Genomic DNA, 24,618 nt, shown 5'->3' with positions numbered 1-24,618 from the left:
ATAGTGACCTGAAGTGATAACAGAAGTGATTAACAATGCATGCAAAACATGAATGAAATATTTAGCAAGAAGATAAACATGCATGTGGGTGAGGCAGTTCGCCGGTTGGACGAACATCCGTGCAAAACAATTTCATGCATGCGACAGCAGTGAGATAGCAGCAAAAACTGAAACAGAGCTAAGACGAGCTAGTATACATGTAAATGATAACAAGCATTCAAAGAAATCAATCAAACGGTACTCCCACAAGAGAAAACACAAAAAGCGATAGAAATGCAGCACAAGGCATGGGAAGCGAGCTTACCCCAAAACAACTGAGCTGAATGTGTCGACTGCTCCTAGATGTGATGTGGGATGTCAGAGGGAGTGACACTTGGAGGGAGGTTTCTAAATTGTTCCTTGCATGTAACCTCCAACTGCTGAACATAGATCCCTTAAACAAGGGATTCCTTTGCATGCTACCTTGGGAGAAACAAACCATGCATGTAAGTCTGTTCTTCTCAGTCTCAGAGGGAACCAATCAACTCAGCTGCACATGCAAGAGAATGCTTGACTACTGGAGAAGAATGCACATTTCTAGCTTGGATATGAGCTGGCTGCCGAGGAGATTTGCACAAATCTTGGGTTGAACAGCTTGCTACTAGGAAAATTTGCGTAAATCTTGCTGGGAGGGTTGGATGGCAAGATTACGCAATCCTCGAGTCCAGTAGGTTGTCAGAGAGGATTGTGCAATTTCTGGAGGGAAGGTTGGTTGCCCTCCACAAATGCGCAATTTTCAAGGGGAAGTTGCTCAGCCTGTAGCTGGACCAAGTCCGAGTGAATAGCCTGTGAAGGGAAAAGATCAAACTGTGATCGACAGGCTACCTTTGAGAAAGAAAGACATTGAAGCTTGAGGACTTGATGAAGCAAGGCAAGCTGTTGTGAAGGTTCGCAGGGAGGCTCCAAAATAGGCTAAAGCAAAATTTTGGAGGGTGGTTGTAGCCAGTACAGTAGGATCTTAGGCCTACCACCATGATTATGTGGACAATCCCTTATAAGGTGTTCCTTACCACATGCCAACACTCCAACTCTCCAGTACCATCACCACTATGCTTTTGTTGTGACCCATGTCCCTGTCTAGCTGCATTGAACTTCTTTTGTGGTGCCACATTTTCTTTCTCTTCTTCATTTGAGGGCTTTCTATTTTCTGCTACCATTTACCTTTACCTTTATCTTTCCCTTTCCATCCTTGCTGAGATTCATTCTTATGCTTCAATTGCTCATAGCAAATCTCCAATTTCCCAATAACTTCCTCAAGTGACTGAGGCTCATCATACTCAATCCGACCTATAAATTCTAATGGAAAAGCACTAAAAAATCATTGAGCTTTAGCCTTCTCATATTTAAGATACAACACATACCTCAATAGCTCGAGGAACTTAGTCATGTACTCTTCATTCGTCATTGATTCCATCTTTAGCTCATATAATTCTTTGGTCTTACTGTCGTAGTACCTTTCTGACAAGTACTTCTTCTGAAATCATGCCAACTCAAGTGCTCCGTCTTGATGTGTCTGATCCGCTTCACATCTTCCCACCATATATCTACATTATGTTTCAGGCTGAAGATAGCTATTACGACCTTCATGTTTTTTGTGTACTCATGCAACTCAAATAACTTGTTCATCCCAAGTATCCAAGTCTTCGCATCTTCTAGTTTCTTCAAGTCTCCATCAAAATTAGGTGACTTTTATTTTTTAAACTCATATGGAAAGTATCCCCTATCACTCCTGTAAGGATGATAACAATGACGATCATGATCCCTGTCAAGACCAGAACTAGAATAATTCACGTATCCAACACCTCTCCTATCCGGAGTATCCAACGACCTGCCACCTCTCACTGTGTCATCTCTATCTGACCTATGACCACCATGAGACCTATTTCCATATGCCCCATTAGTTTTTTCCTCTTGCCCATGGCTGATCCGAAGTGGCCCCTGTCGCTGCAATTCTGACAAACACTGAAGAAGTATTGCATTAACCTCTACTTGTTTATCCTGTGCATGTATGATTATGTCATTGTCGACCTTACAACTCCTTGTTTATTCCTTCAAGCTTTTCAATATCTCCGCTAAATCAAAAGAGTGCCCAACACCACGCTGCTCATTTAATTCATAGGGAGAATCTTTGTAGTCTACAATCTTGCCAGTAATTTTTATCTCTTTCCTGCAAGGCATACTATGTCAGCTAAACCAAATCATAATAAACCAACATACCTTAGTGAAATTAGGGGAGGATATCTCATATGAAAGATCAACCAATTCGCCTAGTACATATATAATATAATCATGATAACATATACATTTAATACATAAGCACACAACCATGTAACCATCATTCTAGCTAGAATCCAGTCATTAATGAATGACCATGTCAACTACACATAGCATGACCTCATGCATGAAAACAACAACCATACCAATGTATACTAACAATACACAAGCATAAATGACATGTAACCAATCATACACTCATGACAACACACTTCACAACAACAACATCCTCTTTCACATGGCGAGATCACTACAACCTTGACTGATACCATGCATATGAAAGAAGCATATAGACCACAAGGATGATTAACGCACATGCAACCAACATGAATGAATGACCATCACACACCACTCATCCACTCTAAGGGGTTAATCATGCTCTGATACCACTTTGTAACATCCTTATACCACATCTACCCAAGTAACCGACCAACCGGGGTAATATGCGATGAGAGACCACCATAATGAGATTCAACCTCCTAGGTAATCTTAAGGAAGTGGAATCGACAGAAACATACCACACAAACCCTCCACGTCAGCAACAAGACTCCCAGGAGCCAACCCAAACACTCAGGTAACCAGCCCCTGAGACCAACTGAAGTTTTAGACCACTAAACCCTTAGACGCTCCCTTGATATGGGCAAGCATGCGTCCAGGAGGCTCCAGGCACTCCCAAAACATGGGTATGCATGCGTCCAGGGGTTTTTCTTCCTAGTGTTGTGCCTGTGTCTCCAGGATTTGAGAAACTTTTTCAAGCCCAAAGCCCAGGCTACTAGCCAGAACTGACACTTTCAGATATGGATTTACACAACATAATAATGATGAATTTGTAAAAACAAGGACAAGGTCTAGATTGGACCCCTATTAGCCATGACAAGGATTTCGTCAAACAGGGCACAAATGTCTAATCTATAGGTGTAAACAACATATCTGAGCATAGGGGTCTCATACTTATCTAAGAATCGCTAAGAAGCATTTTTCCCTTATATCATTAGTTGCATTATCATCTATTAGGTCATAGATACATTATTCATTCATTTACAAATCAAAACTTGAGGAAATCCATAAATCATCACTGTCATAAAACATGCTTATAACCAGCATAATAACAACATAAATATCAAGGATACATCAGCCATAGAATCCACATATACACCAGTACATTTACACATAAGCTGTCAAGGAAAGAACCTCTTATTAATGAATGTGAAAGCCAACTTGGGATAAATGAAGGTAAGAATATGATAGCCAATTGGGTTGGCTGGGTCCATAGGGATACATAGGCAGTGGCAGGACAACCATTAGAAATGTAACGAGGAAGGGTAAAGTAAATGGGCTTGAGGCATCAAATGCCTTGGCTAAATTGGGAATTTTTGTTCTCAAAGTTGTGCATGCTTTGCATGGATAAAAGAACTTCTCTTAACCTCGACTTATGAACACTGGTATTTTTGTTGCGATCATGATTATGCTAATACCTATATATGTATGTAAGTATATCATTGTCTGACAAGGTCAACAAGGATCATTCTTGTGGAAGTCAGTGTGTTATTATTTCAAGAAATCAAATGGACATAAACAACTCGTTCAGCCTATCAAATTCTAAACTTATCATCCAAAAGCTTAGAATTCTCAGATATACTGGGGTGATCTGTAAGTTAGATACTCCGTTTATAAGACTAGACCGGAGATTGACTGAAGTAGCATTTATCTACTTGCGCTAATGCAAAGCAAAAGCGTTTCGAAGGCTACCTGGCTAATCTTCAGGCTCCGTCTGTAGTTTATAAAACAAAGAATACCAACAAACAAATAATTTTAGTTCCCCAGTATGGTCGCCACTATGTTAGAGCCTAGATTTACCTCAGGCTGAAAAGGTAAGATTCTAGGTCCACATCAAACCACGCTCAGCCTCGTAGCTAGCCCTACGAGGACAGGAGAGGGCTCTCTCCGGGTCAATCTCAGCCAAATATAATCGATGGGGCTTGAGATGACTGAAATGAAAACTAATTTTAGGCTAGGTATAAAGTGCAAGGATTTGATTTGATTTTTGGGGGTTTTATGTTGGAAAAAGGGAAAGACAAATTTGGGTCCAGGGATGAGGCCAAATTTTTGCAGAGTTTCGGTTGGGGCAAGGTAGGTAGTAGTTTTGATGCTTTAGATTAAACAAATGAATAGAAAAGATCGCTGAGGAGCTGAAGAGGGCAAGAGATTACCAAGAATCCTCTTCAAACTGAAGAACACATTGAAAATTAAACAAACTAACAGGCAGAGCACAACAAGCTAATGAATTCTACCTTTTGTCTCTCATTTGTTTAATTTCAAAAGCAAAGAGAAGGGAAATGGCATACATGGAACATCAATGAACTTACAATTGCATGAAGAAAAACACCATCAAAACACAGAGCCACAAGGATCCCAACAAGTGCTGCAAAACCCTGGTCTTTCCCTTTGCCAAAAATGCAGAAATCAAATGTACAATAGAGTGCCAAGCAATCCCAAGTGTCCAACCCTGAAAATGACTGATAAATTACATGATATAGACAAGCCTAACTCCTTCCCATGCCTGTAGGGGTTGAGCTCATCTTTTTAGGAGTTGTTTCAACCATATCTAAACAAGGAACTAAAAAATAGGCAATTAAACAACTTGCCTCTATATGTTAGTAAACTGATTCATTCAGTTGTTTTCCACTTTTTAGTGAATGAATCTATTAAAACAAGTAAATATGTGCCAATATTACATCATGTTCATGAAATTACATCAAGGTAGATCAAGAGTAACATCAAAAAGTAAAACTAGTCAAAACTGGCCGAAATTCTGAGCTGGAGAGTGAAAAATAGGCCAAAATTCTCTATGCGCCGCGCCCAAAACCTGTATGCATAGCACAACTTTGGAGCTGATTTTGAGGCACTTCCCGAAGTCCAAATTGAGCCCAAGATAGCTCGTTGGAAAGCCCTACCTGTCTACTTTCCAACCCAAGTGGAATTTCTGGATTTGGATGTCATTTTCCCCTCCAAAACTTCAATCTCCCAAGACTACTTCCTGTGGGTGCAAAAGGTGGTAGAGAGGTCATTTTTAGGGTGTTTTCGACCCTTTAGGCAACCCAGAACTTGACGAAATCCTTAGTTAATCCATGAGCATGCATAAATTTTCATAACAAATCCAGAAATAAAAAGTTTTCCTCCAGAGGATCTCCCAATTATAAGCGCGCGCCAAGTGGCGCTACGCGTTGGGCAGAAAAACCTGTTTTGAAGCCAGAAAATTCGAAATTGACAAAATTTTCTCCAAATTCCTCGAAATTTGGGCTGGAGGTCTATCATGGAGTATCATGCTCAGCCAAGGAAGCCTCGGCCAATATTTGGAGCCTATCATGCCCTTTGCGTCGTTTTAGTGCCCTCCTTAGTCTTGCCTTCAGGATTTTGATCCTTGCGTTGCAAACATGATTTCGTGCCCAATAATGGTTTTGCAGTGCTTGAGCATGTCCTTGTCTTTGTTTGCCTTTGCCAACAACCTCTCAAGGTTAATATTGACCCTCTCAAGCCAAGTCTCTCGATCAGCCTCTATCTCCTACTCCAATGAAGTGAACTCTATCCTCCTCCTTTGGACAGCTCGGCAGTTTCACCGAATGTTTTGTAACTCCATGGCTGTATGTTGATCCTCCAACTGTTTGTTTTGCTGCTCCAAATAGTTTATGACCCATTGAGCTCTCTGCAACTTGTCGGTCAATACATCTATCTCAGCCTTTTGCTCCTGAATAATCTCCCTCAGCTTTGAGCTAGGAGAGCTCACATCATCATCGATGAGGATAAAATCAGTGTCTTGGCGTCCTGAAGGACCCTCATCTTGCATAGGTCTCTTGCCTCTGTCCTGTGCCGGTGCTGTTGATGACGGCAAGGAGACCCCTTCCACCCCAGGTGGAGATAGTACTCGTCGGGCTGCTGCAAACAATCCCCTCGTGCCTCTCTGGTAGGTGACATGTGTCGGCACACTAGAAGTCTCTGCCTCCCGACCTCCATGCTAATATGAAGGTTCACCTGTATGATGGAAAACCTCCTGATGAGCTGCTAAAGCTGTGCAAAATTCACGGGAAATGAAATATTCCCATGTGATACCCTGCAAACCAAGCTGATGCACAACAATGATCTTGATGAGCGCATAGTGGTAAATGTTGTTGTACTGCTGTTCCGGAGTCTTCTTCTGCACAAGAGTGGTCATCCTCTTGATGTTTCGGCACATGAAATATAGAATGTTCATCATCCTCACTCTCGTAAAATGCATCAACAATCTTATATCGTATGTATAGAGGTGTGAGAATCGGCCATCACAACTGAAGTATCTAATAATGAGTTTCATCAACGGTGCATAGGATTCTTTCAAAAACCAGAAAGGGAACACCCTGTTGAGCTGTCTCATATAGCTAGGCCTAATATATGGTTCATAATATTCTCTTTCCACCTGCATTCTTTTGTTCCACTGCTCACCTATATTCGGTATTCTTGTTGCCTGAGAAATGGTCTCTGGTGTCAAGGTAAAATTTACACCAGCAAGAGTTACCTGACCATCATGCAAATGTAAAACAAACAACCGAGCCAACTCCTGATGATGCTGAACCTGAGCAATCAATTCACAATACTGAAAACATGACTGTTGTTGGAAACATGTCATGGCAAGTGGGCAGGCTTGCAGTTCAGTCAAAGAGGTGGGCTCTTCTCTAACATGTCTGCCACCCTTACGAGACCTCCTTGGTGCATGAAGCTCTGTGGTAGAATCACTGTCTTGCTCATATGATGAATCAGTGTCTGTCATGGTGCTGCAAAGGTGTATGTCAAGTAGGTGTTTGGTTTGGTTTGAAAATGAGAAATAGATGTTTTGTTTTCAATGCCAAATGTGCCACAGGGAAATGAGGGACTGTGAGGAATATGGGACAGTGGGAAAAGTGGATGGTGGAGTTTGTCAAGTGAAACTTTTAAAATGTGTTAGTGTTTAGGGATGTGGGGTTTGGTAATTTGCAAGTGATATGGGAGAGGGAAAAAGATAGGGAATAGTAGGATTTAGGATAGGGAAAATGGGAAACAGGGATATGAGTAGTTTGGGAGGTTAGGGCATAGGGATTAACTATAAGGATAGAATTATGTAAGGGAAAGGATCACAAATGGGAGAGGAGACTTGGCACCAAAATTATACTTTCAAAACACCAATTTCCAAAACCCAAAGGAGCAGATTTTGATATATATATATAGGGTTTACATTTTCAAACTTAAAACTTTCAAACTTCCCTCCAAACAATACCCTACACAAGCTAAATTCAATAGCAAGAACTCTCGAACTTACTTGGAGCAAAAGAAATGGCGTTATTTGAGTTTTGATGACAGCAGTGATATAAAACCGGCCTGTCGGCTCTGTGCGCCGTGCACAAACCCAGTGCGCCGCACCTCCTGGATGCGCCGCGACAGTGCAAATTTACACAGCAAAAATCGGCCCAATGCGCCGCGCGGCCTATGTGCGCCGCGACCTCCTCCAATGCGCCGCGCGCACTTCCAGCACACAGTTTTGGCTCTCAAACACAAAATTCGCTCTTTCCAAACTCAAGTCCACTTCAATTGATCTCTTGGCATACCAATGGTGTTTCAAACAATGAAAATGTCTTATACAGTGATGGGTTTGATTTTTGCTTCTCAAAAACCCACTTTCTTATGTTTTAGCTTTGGCACTTTTTCATTTTAATACAACTCTGTTCTTTTTGTTTCCTCTTTGATTTTTTGGCTTAAAATGATGAAATTCTTGTCAATTTTTTGCAGGGATGATGGCATTGAGTTTCGGCAAAGGATGACCAGGGCTGCATATGAAATATCCAAGAACTGAAAATTTTGAAATTTACATGATAATTTATTACAAAAGACGAAATGTCGAAAAGTCATAGTCTAACAATATGACGATGAGATTTTTGAAATAAAAACTTGTTTAGAACCTCCCTCTGGCCTGCTGGCATTATTGGACACGTTGAAGACTAAATTCACTAAACCCTAGACCTAATGACTAAAATAACCCTTTGCTGACCAAGAGACCAAATATTGACTGTCATTGATTGGAAAATGATTTTTATGGACCTTGATGAAAAGACCTGTGCCAGCAGGTACATGACATGAGGGGAATGAGTGACAAGGCCCTTCCGTCAGATTATGGCATGCCCCTAATGGAATGCAGATGAATGAACTGTATGAGACACCTAAAATGAAATACAATAAGAGAAATGATCTCTGACGGAGGGATGTAAAGACCGACTCTAACATATCCTAATCTAAGTTCTAACCTACAACTTTTAATTTGTTAATCCGGCTTAAACAATTGGATCAATTTCTACACCTATCTTCCTAATTTTAACCAAGTTTAAACAGTTTGGTTAAATTATTCTCTAGTCTAACAACAGAAATTCAAATGTGTTTGACCATGATTATACTGCATGATTCAAACAAAGATTTGTGATTGTGGCATGTAAAACAAGTTGCACACAATTCCTAATTTACTTTTCAAAACAAAACAATTTTACTCCTAGTGGCATTTGAATTTGCATCACTTTCACTCTTTTTCTTTTCATCGGGTTCTTTTCATCTTTTTTCTTATTCTTTTATTCTATTTTTCTTCTTATATACCCTCTTTTCATTTTTTCTTTTTATTTTTTTCTTTTCTTTTTGGAAATCATTTGCAATGTGCAATATTATTTACATTTTGATATACTAAAAGAAAATATCCAATCATCATTTGATCCTATGAATCATAGGACCCTAACACTCTCCCTCGTGCCTATTCTTTCGGCTGATTTGCAGCTTTGGAAGTTTCCCCCATATCCTATAGAGCCCCAAAACAATTTTGATTCTCCAGATTTCGTTGCTTTGCTGCCAAATGTGTTTGGGTATGTTTCACATTCTTCTTCTTATCTGAGACCTCTTAAAAATCCTCATTAACCTCTTGCAGTGAAGTCGGCTGTTTTGCATGAGACCCAACTTCTGGTTCTACTTGATTTAATGGGCGGGCTTTATACAAATGGCCATACTAGCAATGGCGACAACGAAAAGGGATGTGCTCGTAATCCAATGACAACTGCCAGATCTCGTCTTGGTATTCAAGTTCTACAAATTCACGGAGGGGTTCAGTGATATTCATGTAAAAACAAATGCGGGCATACGAAGTATATCTCCCCTGATGGGTTGATTCAACTACTTTCACGAATCTTCCAATGAAGTTTCTTATCCATTCCAAAATTTCTGGATCCACTGGTAGAGCGAAGAGGTGAACCAAAATGGGGGCGCCCATAAAATGTTCCTGATCTGGATTGTAGCATTCCTCCCAGTATCTCATAAAAAGCCCTCCATTGTAGTAAAGCATGGTCCATTTTCAAAAACCTCTCCTTGTCCTCCAGGCTGACGAATATTACTGTAAAAAACCCTTGAGCTCCAAGCTTCAGATCTATATGGCCTTTGGGTTACCATTTTAGGTGGATCCACTTGATCAAATCCTTTTCTAATGGCCAGATCCCAATAAATTTACAGATAAGGGCATGATCCTTGATGTACTTGCAGTAGTTCTCAAGTTTGTTAGAGAGTATCATGAATCTAGGTTTCTTGGTTGGGCATGGGAGGCATTGCCCGTGGATTGTGCTTGCCATTGGGCTCCCATTACAAGTCCCTCATTTGGGCTGGCTCCATGGCCATGCAACATTCTTTTTTTCCATTGGTTTCACCTGCTGCCACACTTCGATAGGAGGGGATATCTCCCCCCCAAGCAGGAGCGCTCATTTCCCCTTGTCAAAGCCCTCCAATACAAAAATGATGGTTACAGAGTATGTAGATCTAGTATTGTCAGATGCTTCATGATTTGCTTGAAACCCTAACAAAGCTCATTTTCCATATTACTAATGAAAAGAATTGTAATTTTAATTGTACATTTAATTAGAATTAGATTTTTAATTAAATTTCTGAAATTTAGCCTAAGCAGAGATTTTCCAGAGTTCTGATATTTTTGGCACTTCATCTTTGGAGAGACATATATGAAGATTTACTCGACCAAATGAATCTTGCAATAGCTCGTTGGAAATCTAAGACAAAGGAGAATAATCTGGGATGGTCAATTTTAGAAAATTTCATCACTTAATGACCCAGAAGCGGAAGACAAAGTGACGAATTTGTAACCAAAAAATAGTTTTTCTATTTTGGTTTGGGAAAAGTTCATTGGTTTTGGAAAACTGTTGCCATAGATTAATTCCGAGCATTACTCAAAACAAAATTAGACCCTAGAGAAGCAATCACATCTTGAATTTTGTTTGGATTTTGATTTATTTTTAACAATTTGTTGAGAAGTAGTTTGGTTTCTATTTCGTTCACCAAATTGGTTTTAATTTCTGAATTTCAATTGGTTGTGTCAGGAGAACAGTTGAGGAGATGAGGAAGAGAAGAATTGGATCAATGGAACTACTCCAGTAAGAGAGGAAAAATAATTTTGGCCAATCATAGTTGTGGTAGCAAATTTATTCTCCAAACAGTTCTCTCATTTTGATTTTCAAGTGTAATTATAAATATAGCTTTTAGAGAATGTCTAGGGGGTTCCTCTTCTCTACACCTAGGGAATTCTGAAGCACTATTGTAAGGGATTTTCAAGCTGTAGAAGTAGGAGGAAAAGCTCAGATATGAGTCATTAGGATTTGTCTTTTTCAAATATGGACTTTGTATTATAAGAAAAGCTTGCACTATTGCAACTCTTCCTTTTAATAACAAAGTGTTTGATTTGTAAGAGATTGTTGGAGGTCAGTTCAAGGAACATAGCACAGAGACCAAGTTTTAATAAATTTGTATTTTAAATACTATTATTTGTAATGCAAATTTCATTTTGAATAGCAGATATGTGTGAATATTTCTTATATTATGCACTATTGTTTGATGTGGAAGGTTGTCTTTTGAATTAGCTATCTAGTTCATGAGCCTTATAGATATGTTATCAATTTTCTCTTTTGCTCACATATGCTCAAATCATATTTTGAGTAACTTTTTACTCAAAAATCTACTATCTAAATTCGATTTAATTACCATTGACATTAAGTGAATTATTTCCTAATGTTATTGGTTAATCATTCGCCATAATAGGTCTTTGAACATAGCATGTTTTGGTAATTATAATATCAACTAGTAGAACTATTTCATTAGCTAGATATTCACCTAAAACCAGGCATGTTAAATTCCCAATCATTAAATTACTTTTCCCTCGGTTGGGTTAGATCTACATATTCCTAATCAAGATAGGATTGGGATTTCTTTCCTTTTGCTTGCATTCTAGGATTAGTTTACATTTAGATTAATCATTACATTTATAAAAGCCCTCTTATCAAAGAGGCAAACGTTAGTTGTGGCTTGGTTGAGCCCTAGATCAGATTAAAGATCACTTCCTTGATTGAACTCAGTAAGAGGGCTGATCTGATGTCTCTTATTTGTTGGTAAGTAAAGAACATACTTTAAGCCATCAGAGATAGAGAGAAGGTAATTGGACCTAGTTTAACCAGTTGGAACCACCATTCCAAATGGAAATGGAGTTTCTTTAAGTTCCCAACCGAGTGGTCTCCCTTATAATGTTGGATGGTCATTTTTGTTAGGATATTCCGACACATAGGAAATAGTTAAGTACAACTTGGTCTAGTATAGAGTTAGGTAAAGTGTGTTTCTTTACCTTGTACATTTTGTAACTTACAATCCGACGGTCACGATATGTAGTGATCCGACGGTTCATTCTCTCCTCGGTATTACCGACACTTGATCTGTGGCTTGACACCCGATTGGTCCATGATTTCTATTTAAAGCGCATGGAGGGTCATTTGTAGGGTAATCTGTCTATGAGAGAAGCATATGTAAATTTTCATTCTTTTATTAATAAATTGCCTGAAGTGGCTACGTTGGCTCAAGCCGTGGACTATTTCCCTCTTTGAGGGTTTTAACCACGTCAAAAATACTGGTGTATTGATCTGCGATCTGGTTGTGAGCGGTGTCCTTTGGTGTTCTGTCTGAGGAACTTACCCTGTAAATTCCTACATGGTATCAGAGCTTGGACCCAGGTTCGATTCCCCCGAGTTGCATTTGAGGGGGGGTGTTGGAAGAATCACCACACCTCTATAGAATCCGTAATTTCCACCCTGGGGATCCTAGTCACTGTTTGTTATGTTTACCAATACCTGCGGGTTTTGGTGTAACGAAAAACCTCCACAAATGTTTTCAAAAGTAGAAGAGATAGGGAGAGGTGGCACATCCGTCGAACTAGGCTCGCAAGCCGATACATTTTCATCAAATTTTACATCTCTTCTAATGATAACATTTTTGGACTTAAATGGAATAAGTCTATAGCCTTTAACATCTTTAGAATATCCAACAAAAGTACGTTTTTCATTCTTAGGTTCTAAAGCTTTATGCTTTTCATCTGGAATATGGGCCCACACTTCACTTCCAAAAACACGAAAGTGACTTACATCTGGTTTGATTGAGCTCCATGCTTCTTCTGGAGTGATATTCTTTAAAGCCTTAGTAGGAGTGCGATTTATTATGTAATTTGCATAGTTAATTGCTTCTGCCCAAAAACTAAGACCAAGTCCTTTAGATTGTAGCATACAATTAGCCATTTCCTTTAAGGTGTGATTCTTCCTTTCAGCTACAACATTTTGTTGTGGAGTATATGGAACAGTATGTTGCATTTGAATTCCATTCTCAGTGCAAAAGTTGATGAATGTGTTTTTAACATATTCTCCGCCATTATCAGATCTTAGCTTAAGAATTTGATGTCCAGATTGTTTTTCAACAAAGGCCTTGAAGGCCAAAAATGTGTTAAATACTTCATTCTTGAGTTTTAAGAAGTATACCCAAGTGCGTCTGGAGAAATCATCAATGAAAGTTAAGAAATACTTGCAACCAGAGAATGAAACAACTAGAAGTGGACCACATAAATCACTATGCACAAGCTGTAAAGGGGCTGAGGCGTGCCAAGAGGCGCGTTTTTCAAAACTATCCCGATGATGTTTTCCGAGTACACATCCAGAACAAACACCATCTCTGCAAGATACCATAGGAAGACCTGTCACCATATTTTCTTTACATAGATGCTGAAGGGAGCGATAGTTTAAGTGACCAAATCGCTCATGCCAAAGTTTGCTCACTTCATCGTTATGAGCAACAAATACTGAGGGAAGATTTGATGACCCAAAGTTGTGAAACTTATACAACCTTGTAGAATCATCAGCAATGCCAGTAGCTAAAATCTATTTAGGATCTCTTAGGTCCTTGATTACAACATCATGAGGTGAAAATTCAACGATTTTACCTTCACCTGAATGAGTTATCTGATATACAGATAGAAGGTTGCAGGATAAGGTTGGAACGCATAATACATCATTAAATTGACCATTGTCTAGATGAACAGTTCCAGTCCCTACAACATTAAGAGATCTATCATCACCAACATATATATTTTTGGTGTTACAATCATTTAAAGAAGAAAACATGGCTTTGTTTTTGGCCATGTGATAAGAAGCTCCAGAATCAATGAGCCACTCATGAGAATGAGAAGAAGAAGATACATTTAATGCATAACCAGACCGAGATGATTGACAACCACATGCAGAAAGTGCCATTCCTGAAGATGAAGTTGAAGGTGAAGAATGCTCCAAATGGATGTTATGTTTCTTCATCGCTGCTTCCAAGGCTTCCATCTTCTTAAAGCATTTGGATTCTAAGTGGCCATCTCGATTACAAAAGTTGCAATGTCTATCAGTCTTCTTCCATTTGTTTTTATTTGTCTTATCATTTTGTTGAAATGATTTTTCATTTTGAGGCTGAGATTGCTTAGGACCCTTGTTTGGTTTAGGACCTATTACATGGGCTTGCAAGAAACAAGGTGCCATTTCTCTTTCTTCAGCAGAAGCAGAATATCGTGGTGTTGTAGAAGCTAGTAAGGAAGCCTTGTGGCTTCGTCAGATCCTGTCAGAGTTTGGCTTTCAACAGCAGCATTCGACTACACTTTGGTGTGATAATCAGAGTGCCATTCAGCTATGCAAAGATCTAGTCCAACATCAGCGCAGCAAACACATTGAACTGCACATGCACTTCAACGGAAAGCTCATTCATGACCATGTTCTTGAAGTGCAATATTGTTCAACAGATGATCAAGTTGCAGACATCTTTACAAAGTCTCTCACAGAGGCGAACTTCACTAAACTTTGATTTATGGTTGGAGTTCAGGAAGTTGTCACTAAGGGGAGATAGGCTCTAGTGCCTCCTTCCTTCTCCTATTGTGTCATATTTGTAAATCCTTCAATCCTATCCCAAGTTGTTCTTAAGGGGGGATGTTAGGATATTCCGACACATAGGAAATAGTTAAGTACAACTTGGTCTAGTATAGAGTTAGGTATAGAGTTAGGTAAAGTGTGTTTCTTTACCTTGTACATTTTGTAACTTACAATCCGACGGTCACGAAATGTAGTGATCCGACGGTTCATTCTCTCCTCGGTATTACCGACACTTGATCCGTGGCTTGACACCCGATTGGTCCATGATTTCTATTTAAAGCGCATGGAGGGTCATTTGTAGGGTAATCTGTCTATGAGAGAAGCATATGTAAATTTTCATTCTTTTATTAATAAATTTCCTGAAGTGGCCGCGTTGGCTCAGGCCGTGGACTGTTTCCCTCTTTGAGAGTTTTAACCACGTCAAAAATACTGGTGTATTGATCTGCGATCTGGTTGTGAGCGGTGTCCTTTGGTGTTCTGTCTGAGGAACTTACCCTGTAAATTCCTACAATTTTGGGCGATCAACAAGTTGATAAAAATTTACATAAATCCATCCCATTTTAACTCTGAGATCTACAAGTATTTTGGGCTAATTGTAAAAATGTAATAAACTCATGAAAGCAAACAAGAAACCATACACTGCCTTAAAATTCCTGCTTAAAATCAACATTCCACAAGTAGACGGGAAATCTCATCCCCAATTTGATTCATAGGCATAATCCACACATTTGAGCATCAAATTAACATCATTAGAGACCTACAACCATTGTTACTTGTAGTTGTCACCGCTGAGCCATATTCCAAAGCTTGAGGTGGAGTGATTTTAGAGGGCTTTCAACAAAATAAACAACTAAAACAAGATGGCACAAGCTAATGATGCCTTCATATATCAGTTACGTACATTATCAATCATACTTTTTAGGCATATACACATTCATGCCAACATACCACAATGCAAAGATATTTAGCTCACTTTTAGGAGAAGAGAGTCCACAATAAGGAAGGTTCATACATGGGTAAGTTATTGATGGGTAAAGAAATCACTTTCTAGGTGGTTCGTGAGTGAGCCAAGCACCAGAGCTTCTTCAGCCTTCACAAACACCTAGTGACTCTTCCCAATCCAATAAAGTTATCAATCCGCAAACTTCTAGTGGGTTCTTCAATCTTATCAACGAGCCACTACTCTCTGTGATAATTTTACTTAGTAAACCTCTATGAGGGGTTCTTCAATTGGTTTTTAACTTCCTCTGGCACTAAGGATTAACAATCCTAGGTTTATCCTTCTTTGCGCTCTTCCACAAAAATTATGGATGTTGCATTCTTTGCTCTCTTCCTTGCTTCTGCATGCTCATGAATATTTTTCTCTTTGTGTATGCCTATCCACGTGTGTGAGAGAGAGCGCATGAAAGAATGAATCAATGTATGTTGATCCTCCCTCTTTTCCCCACAATTTAACTACTCCTCCTTCTCAGCGGTTTACACAACAACCAACCCCCTTGGACAGTGCAAATCATGCTACCTTTAACGTTTTTTCCTCTTCCTTGCTTGTTGTTGGAGCTAAAGGACACATGGAATTTTCCTTTTTTTTTAAGTTAATTTATGGCATAATCAACCAATTAAAACTGCTCTACCAACTAGGAATGATATTTAAAACAAACATTCCCTCAAGCAATCTCCTACCTCAAGCAATGAAATCAGTGTCCCTCTCTCAACTAGTTAAACCGTTACAATTATTTATAGTGAGAGAAATATTAACTATGGGATATCACAGTTGACTTGTCGAGGAGGAGAAGGAGTCATTGAACTTGTTGGTTGAGTTATTAGAGGCTTTCACCCTTGTGTAGGATTGTTTCATTGAGAGTTTTATTCTTAAATTGTTGGTAAGCAAGAATTATAGGCTAGCTCGGGTCTCGCCATTAGTTGGACATAGCCTAAGGACCAAGCTTGTGATGGAAATTGTGCATTATAACTAGTGAAATATTGTGGAGAATTATTGTTCATACCTTGTTGGAATGGCCTTGGTGCTAGTCTGTTTTGATTAATGAAGCATATCAAATCCACACTTCCTTCTTCTCCTTGGTACACAACCCTTAAACCTGATAACGAAGAGCACTCGTCAATTGGGTGAGTTTATTCACAAAGAGCACATATTTCTACATTATTAAGTGGGAATTTATTGCAAGGGTACCTTCTTGTGAATTTCATAAAAAAGATGGCTAATGCCCTTTCTAATTCCTCCTCCTTATTCTTTGCTTATAAAGCATCTATCTATAAAGCCAGTGAGTGTTTAGATCTCCTAACATTCCTCCTATCTCATTTTTTATGATTGTGGGAGAAGCATAATAGGAATTTACCAAATTTTTACCATTCTTTCCTTTTTTCCCACTTTCCCTATAGTGTTTTCAAAAATTTGCCTGATATCTTCGTAGTCCAACTGGTAGATATCCCCATTTGACAAGAGATTTAGAGTCTCCATGAGTTCTTACCTGAATCCTCTAACCAAAATAAGTTTGAGTGAGTGTTCATCTAGAGTAAAATTATGTGCCATTGGGTAGTTGAGCTCAAATATTTCTTCATAGTCCTCTAGGGATTCATTTCCCCTTGGATCATTATGAAGATCTCATTTTTGGTATATCTAGCTCTATAATAACCCTTGTAATTTTTGTTGAAAATTTGTTTCATTTGATTCTAACTAGAGATGTTATTTCCTTGCAAGCTCATGAACCATCTCAGGGTTGAATGTTTCAATGTTGGGAGGAGGACTTTGAACTTCTATTCATCAACTTTGTAGTCACGAGTCCCACAGACAACAGCAAACTCAAATAAAAAGGTATCAAGGTCTTCATTAGGTAGTCCATAGAAGTGAGGGAGACCAAACCATTTATGTCTTTCATCCTTACTTCTGTTGTAGCATACAACAACTGCCCCATTAAATTTTATTCATAATAATAATAGGGACCCTTTGTTTTGATCTAAGTACATAACTTTACCTTTAATAAACATTAGCGCCTTTAATAAACATTAGGGCCTAAGTTTTTTCATTTTCATAACAAAATTCACTTATAAAGAACCATCATAGCCTTGACTTAAATCTTCACAACAATGGAAAAAGCACAACTTCACAAAGTTATTTGGGGTACCCAAGAACCCTCGAATCCGAGAACCCAGAACCATGTATCTCATATCTAATTGAAATTATATAAAACATACGGGGACGAGGATTCCTAGGTTCCACGTCATCACTTTCTTCAACAATGCAGCCACGCTTTTGTTTTCGCTTTGATATCACTTTATAAGGAAAAGGCCCAACTTTTGTCACTTTACTTTGTTAAGCCCAACTCTCGGAAACCCCTAGTGTTTTTGAAAATTGCTATTCTCAAAACCATCTGGGTATTTGGGTTCCACATCACTATAATAATTCTGACCCACATTTCTGACTATTTCTTGTTTTTGCATTATTTTATAATGTGTGGCCCCTCTCCCTTTTTAAGTCCCGCCTACCTGGAATCCCATAGAACTTTTCTAATTTCAATTAACAAAACTTATAAACATTTGGGCTTTCGAGTATCCCTTTGTCGTATTTAAGCCATCCCGCGACTTTTTTCTTTGGATCCTTATTTTCTTTTGTTATGGGATTTTCCCTCCATGCTTTTACTCTACTTATACTCCTTTATTACCCGGAACCCCAAATCCCCATAAACTTTAGTAAACACTAATTACGATTCCTTGTGGGATTTCCACTCTCGAGGTATGATGTGGCATCTTTCACGTGGCCTTCTACATCCTCCTTGTCCAATCAACTAAATTCCTCCATTCACGGCTTGCGTTGGCATATTTATGGTTAGGAGTTAATATATTTAACAAAGTTTAAATTGTTATTTTAGCATTTTGTTTTATTATTTATCCATAATAGCTCTATTTTGTTAATCTTTTTGCGTTTTACATGCAAGATTTGGTTCCTCTCACCAAGAATAAATGAAGAAAGCTAGGGCAAAGAAGAAGGAACCCATACAACCATTTGTTGGACCATTAAGGGAAATAATCGATGAAAAACTACCAGGTGCAGGTTTGTTTATAGATAGAGTTTGTACAAGAGATTCAGGGCACTCCTCTCAAGGAGCCATTTACAAATATTTTGATGATGAAGGGCCTAAGATGATAGTGAGGATGATGGTGGTCGATGATGAAACACAAACTTTAGAGACAACCCCTCAGGACAGGACAAATTCTTTTCTAAATAGAATTGGAGCAAGGCCTCGACTTTTTCCATATACAAATATGGTCAGATGGTTTGTTGAAACTATGAACATTACTGAACGAAAGTTTCACACACAAAAAGGCACCACAATTGGCTTATTCAGAGCAAAAGCCTTTCAGGCCATGTATCATTTACCAGACCCACAATGCATTTACAACAAAAAAGTATGTGGAGGACTTCATCAAGAAGCATGGTGACACAACTAATTCGATAAATAATGGAGGATTGACTCAAATAAACACAAGAAAGAAGAGGATGGGAAGTACTCAGTAGACTCACTCATCTCTCCTTTTAGTCAAATTGTTGCCATGCCTTGCAGATTGCATGCTTACCCAAATGTGTCTGAATTTATTGATATTTGGGTTTCCTTAATTGACAGGGCTTCTGAGGGTTACATTTTTTACAGGGCCACTATATTATTTTATTGATTTCCCAGCCATGGGATGTAAGTGGACTCTTTTTGACACCTCACCAATTCACATTTATGATAGTTTACTTTGGCCATTTTTATCAAATTTTCCATAGTTTCATTATCCCTATTTATGAAACCATATTTGAAACCAAACATCCTAGAATGTCCTCAGAAGCTATGGAAAACCTCAAGAAGATTGGGAATTGGTTTGGTGAAGATTCATTTACATATATGAGAGTCTTGGGTAGCTATGCAAAACCCCATGTACTACACCTTTATATTCTAGACAAGCTCTCGTGTAGTTAAGTGGCTTACCAAAAAGTAAGCCATTGAATTACCAAGGCGTTGAAAGATTCCAACAAGAGGGTTTGGCCCGAGTTCCCTCTATCTTTTGGTATTTTATCTTTGTCCAATTATGGACATGTTGAGAAAGAGCTACGACCTATTGAGGTATTGAAGTTAGCCACCATCCCGGCTAGGCCTTATGACCCTAATGAAGTAGTAAAATGGGTTGCCATAGCTTCAGGCATTAGAAAATATCTACATGAAGAAAACAAGTTTGATGACTTATTCACTGAAGCCTCCTCTTATAGTTTAGTTTTGAGAAGTGTGGGTGATAAATTGTGAGTGAAAGAGCGAGAATAATTTCTCGCTTTTAGAAATTCAAGATTGGATCCCTTGCCTATGGATTTGTTGTAGCTTCCCCAACAAAAAAAAAACACCCCTAAAGGACACCAGGGTTTATACTCAGTAGGAAACTTCTTCTCATCCAGTGGTCCCTTCTCAACTGTAGCAAACAACAACAACTATTTCTTCTAACCTTGGTGGAGAAAATCCTACAATAGACTCAAGGATGGAAAAAGTTTGTGACCGGTTTGATTAGGCCTTGAAATAATCCAAGCAAGGGGAACAAAGAAATGAGATCCTAGGATGAGAAATTGTTTCTCAATAGCATACTCCACAGTGTAATCCTTCTTCTCAACAAAATATCATTCCAGAACATTTAGTATCTTAGAAGAAACCATTGGTTACCCAGCCCGAGGTAGAGATTATTCCTGTTAATCTTACTTTTGAGATCTTCCTCAATATTGAGGAGATCCCTTTAATGGAATTTTTTTACAACCTAATGCAAAAAATTGTGGTCATAAGAGGTAGGAAGAAAAGGAAGATAGATGAATCTTATGCTTTAGTCCCAAGAAAATCCTCTTAAGCCACTTCTCTAGAGGTTCTGTGGAAAGGATCCTCTACTGAAGAGCTTGGGAAATTAAATCAACTTACTAGTGCATATGCCTCTACAACCATGGATAAAGCAATTAAGGTGCAAGAATTTCTAAAAGAAAAGGATGAGAAGATTTCCACTATGGAGCAAACATTTATGAATGAGAAAGAACAATTGAGGTCATAGTGACAAACTCAATTGCATCAAAAAGAAATTGCACTGACAGAACTACAAAAGCAGTTTAATGCACTACAAATCCAATAAGAAGAGGAGATTAATACAAAGGATGTATAGGTCAGGGAATCACAATAGAGATTGGAACAATTCCAGGATGGGACACCCCATTTGGTGAAATTCAAACAAGAGGCCCATGACCTTAATTCTATATTTCAAAAGCAACAACAAATATTCTGTGAAAAACTGGAATTGATTCAGGTGCAATGCAGAATGGGAATACTTTGATTGATGTTGAAGTGGAAAAATAGTGTTAAAAGGAGAAAATTTGACTTTGCTAAAATAGATGAGATGCAAAATTCAATCAGTTTAAGGATGGAAAGCCAAAATTTGTTTGGTGAAAAATCTTATCAATGATGCTCGTGAATTATCAAATTCACTAGTTGAATCCATTAATTATTCTTTACTTGAATCAAATATCATTTGCAGTTGTCTAGAAGATCCCCTACCAGATGTGGAAAGGTTGCCCAAGAATTGGATTGAGGAGAGGGCAAAACTCACTAAGAGAATTGACCAATTGACTAAAGTTAATCTTGAACTCAATTGACAATTTTTGGTCAAACCACATAGTCATTGGCTAGTTTTAAAGGACTAAAAAACACCTCCATCCAAATGTTGCCACCTTTGAGAGAATTTATCTTCAACTGTTAGGTGCACATCAGAGTTGGTAGTGTTTCTAGAAATTAAGATGTTATGGCAAAGAACAATTGGTCCGTCATCAACTAGTTGAGAGTTGTTACAACAATTTTCTTTTTATGTTAATTTTGTTATGCTTTAGTTCATAATTTTTAAGGAGAGTAGTTTCACTTTTTATTGTAAAAAACTATATAAATTCCCCGCTCGAACTCATTCTAAGGGGTTATGAATAATTGAAAAAGAAAACTTTTATTGCACTTTTGTACTCAAGTTTTTCTTTTATATAATATGAACCAATATCAATTTTAGCATGCACAAATTTCCAATAGTACAGGTACTTTTATCTGCTTTGTATGCATTCTATTTTTAAAGGAATTGTTTCAAATATTTGGATATTATTCATGTATGTGCTTTTGTTGATTCTAGCATTATCACTTTTGATGTGTGTGGATTAAATTACATAACATACAGTGAATAACAAAATTGTTGTTTATATGTGATGAGCTTATAATTGATTTGATTAACTATTTAATCAAATTATTTCTTTTATCGATTTTAACAACGTTAATTCGTGGGAACATGCATTGTCATGAAACATCGATTTTTCTAGCACATATAACTTAATATACCCATGTAAAAGTAATTATATTAGATTAGTTTTATTTTATATCAATAATTACATTATTTTATCAATTATCATCACCATCCATTTCATCCCCATACAGAATTAGTTATCGCGGGTAACTGTACCCAAAATACCAGTCGAAACCACCATCTTCAACGAAAAAGAGTTTGATTTTGAGCCCTGACGAGGTGGATTCCCAAATGTTGATGCAACTAGTTTTGGCCATTAACATTTTTAGTGCTATAAGGAGGGTCATCAGACTTTGAATGGAAAAAATGTCACATATTAAATCAAGTAGTCATTCTAAGAGTCACTCTCCACGCCAACGCTCACCTTCAACTTCTAGTTCCCCTTCTTATTCTCCCTCTCCTAGATTAGAAGTTGCATGACCTTCTCATAAATCTCCTAACCTTGTAAAAATATTTGCCAATGAGACTTTAGTAAATACTCCTCTCCCTACTCAACCTGTTAAACCTACTAAAATTCAAACCATAATCCATAAGCTTAAAGAATTTTCAATTTATGAAGAGCAAGCTGATATACCCGAACCTTCTAAAGGTGGCATTTTGTCATCTTTAAAATATTGTGGAGTCATAACCAGATCACAGAGCAAAAAATTAGGAATCAAACCTTTTGAGTTCCCTTTACAAGTTGAATGCAGGAAAAGAAGAGTTGTTGTTTTTGATTCAGTCTCTAATGAGATTATCAAATAGTCCTCCCCTCCTCTTACTCCTACTATCCCATAAGTTTCGTCATAACCTGTACCATTTTATTCTTTACCGCCTTCTTATCACACTTTATCCTCTTTCACTCATACATCCACAACCTCACCAGTTTCTTCCACTATTTTTGTTTCCATCCAACCAACAGGTACTACTATTGTTAGTAGTTCTGCATGGGCATCATCATCCATTGTTATTTCAACCACCCCTTCATCAAGTACATCCACTTTTGGGTATATCTCACCGAACACATGTCATATTATTAATTCCAACATGGGAGATACACCTTGGAGCCACCCAAGAGCTATAGCTATGAACCCTCCTTTACATCCTCTTGGCAAACATCCAGAGAGATGGATACCTAAATTCAATCTAGATGATGGCCTTCCAACATAGGAATACCTTCATAATTTTATGTTGACAATCAATCTTAATGGAGAATCTGAGGAGGATGTAGTTTGTAGGCTTTTCCCTCACATGTTTGAAGGATCAACTGGGTGTTGGTATTTCTCTCTTCCTGCTGGATCAATAAACAATAGGGATACATTGAAGAGCAATTTCTTAACAAATATGGAGAAGACAAAACATCACCCACACTAATCAATGACTTATCTAATGTCAAGGTCTCTCATAGTGAGAAAATTAAGGATTTTAACTCCAAATTTAATAAACTTTTTAATAAAATCCCAACTACATCCACGCTTGGTGAAGAAGTATGGGTCAATTAGTACATTAGTGCTCTTCCTTCAAGTATAGCTATGTTTGTTGACAAAGCACAAAAAAAGCACTCACTGACAACATGAAAGAGGCCTTGGCAGTTGAAAAAATATTGTTAGCATTGAAGAAGAAATATGTTGCCGAGGAAAGGAAGCCTACAAAGAAAGTAACATTCAAGGAAGAGCCCAAGAAGAAAACTACCAAAGATCCTTATGACATGGAAGGCCTGCAAAAATTCCTTAAAATGTTATCAATTGAAATAGTTGAATTAAACAAATCAGTTGTTGAAAGTTCTTCCTCAAAACACCCTTTATGTCCTTTCAAGAGAAATGAGAAAGTTGCATCCATTGCCCAACCACCTTCACAAATGTCAGTTGTTAACGATGATGAAGAGGAAGAAGAGGAGGAAGGGGCGGAGTTTGTTGGAGAAGAGACTAAAGAACAAGAAGTGGTTGAAGCACATAGACTTTGGGATTTTATTTTACCCACTTCAGATGAAGATGAAGATGAAGATTTGCCTATTACAACTAGAAGTAAAGGGCTTGCAGATGCGCCCTCAAAAGGCCAAAAAGCTACAGGTGATTCTCCATCTGATAAAGGTATGCCTAACAAAACCCCTGGTCAATCTATTGGTTCTTCATCCTCTATGCCTAAAGCTTCTTCCTCACCTTCACCTTTATCTGAAACTTTGTTAGTATCTGATAATATCAAGTATAAGATTGTTGAATATATGAAGAAAACCAAAGCTAATATTTCACTCTATGAAGTCAACAAGTTAAAACAACAACAAAAATTATTATTAAATTCTTTTAATACAGTACCTACTTCTCCATTACCATCAATTGTTGTTACAAATAAGACTTCTAAGAGTAAAGCTAAATCTAAGTTTCTCACTACATCTTTAGAAAAGATTGATCCAACAGATGTTATCCTCATTGGATATAGGTCAAACTCACATACACCTCCTTTCCTCTTAACCTTTGAAATATTTAATAAAAATGTTCATAATTGTCTAGTTGATTTAGGAGCTTCATCAAATATCATGCCTTATTCAGTGTGCTTAAAATTAAATGTGAAGCCTAAAAAATATGCTACTCAAATAGTTCAACTAGATAAGACAAAGGTCAAAGTTTTAGGAGAAATGAATGAGGTTTTGATTAGATTGTCATCTAATCCC

Source organism: Pinus tabuliformis, chromosome X, assembly GCF_031772625.1.
Source record: "Pinus tabuliformis cultivar Carrire ecotype Pingquan chromosome X, CPIR1, whole genome shotgun sequence".
In the NCBI taxonomy this organism is placed as follows: domain Eukaryota; kingdom Viridiplantae; phylum Streptophyta; class Pinopsida; order Pinales; family Pinaceae; genus Pinus; species Pinus tabuliformis.
Note: the sequence above shows the minus strand (reverse complement) of the source record.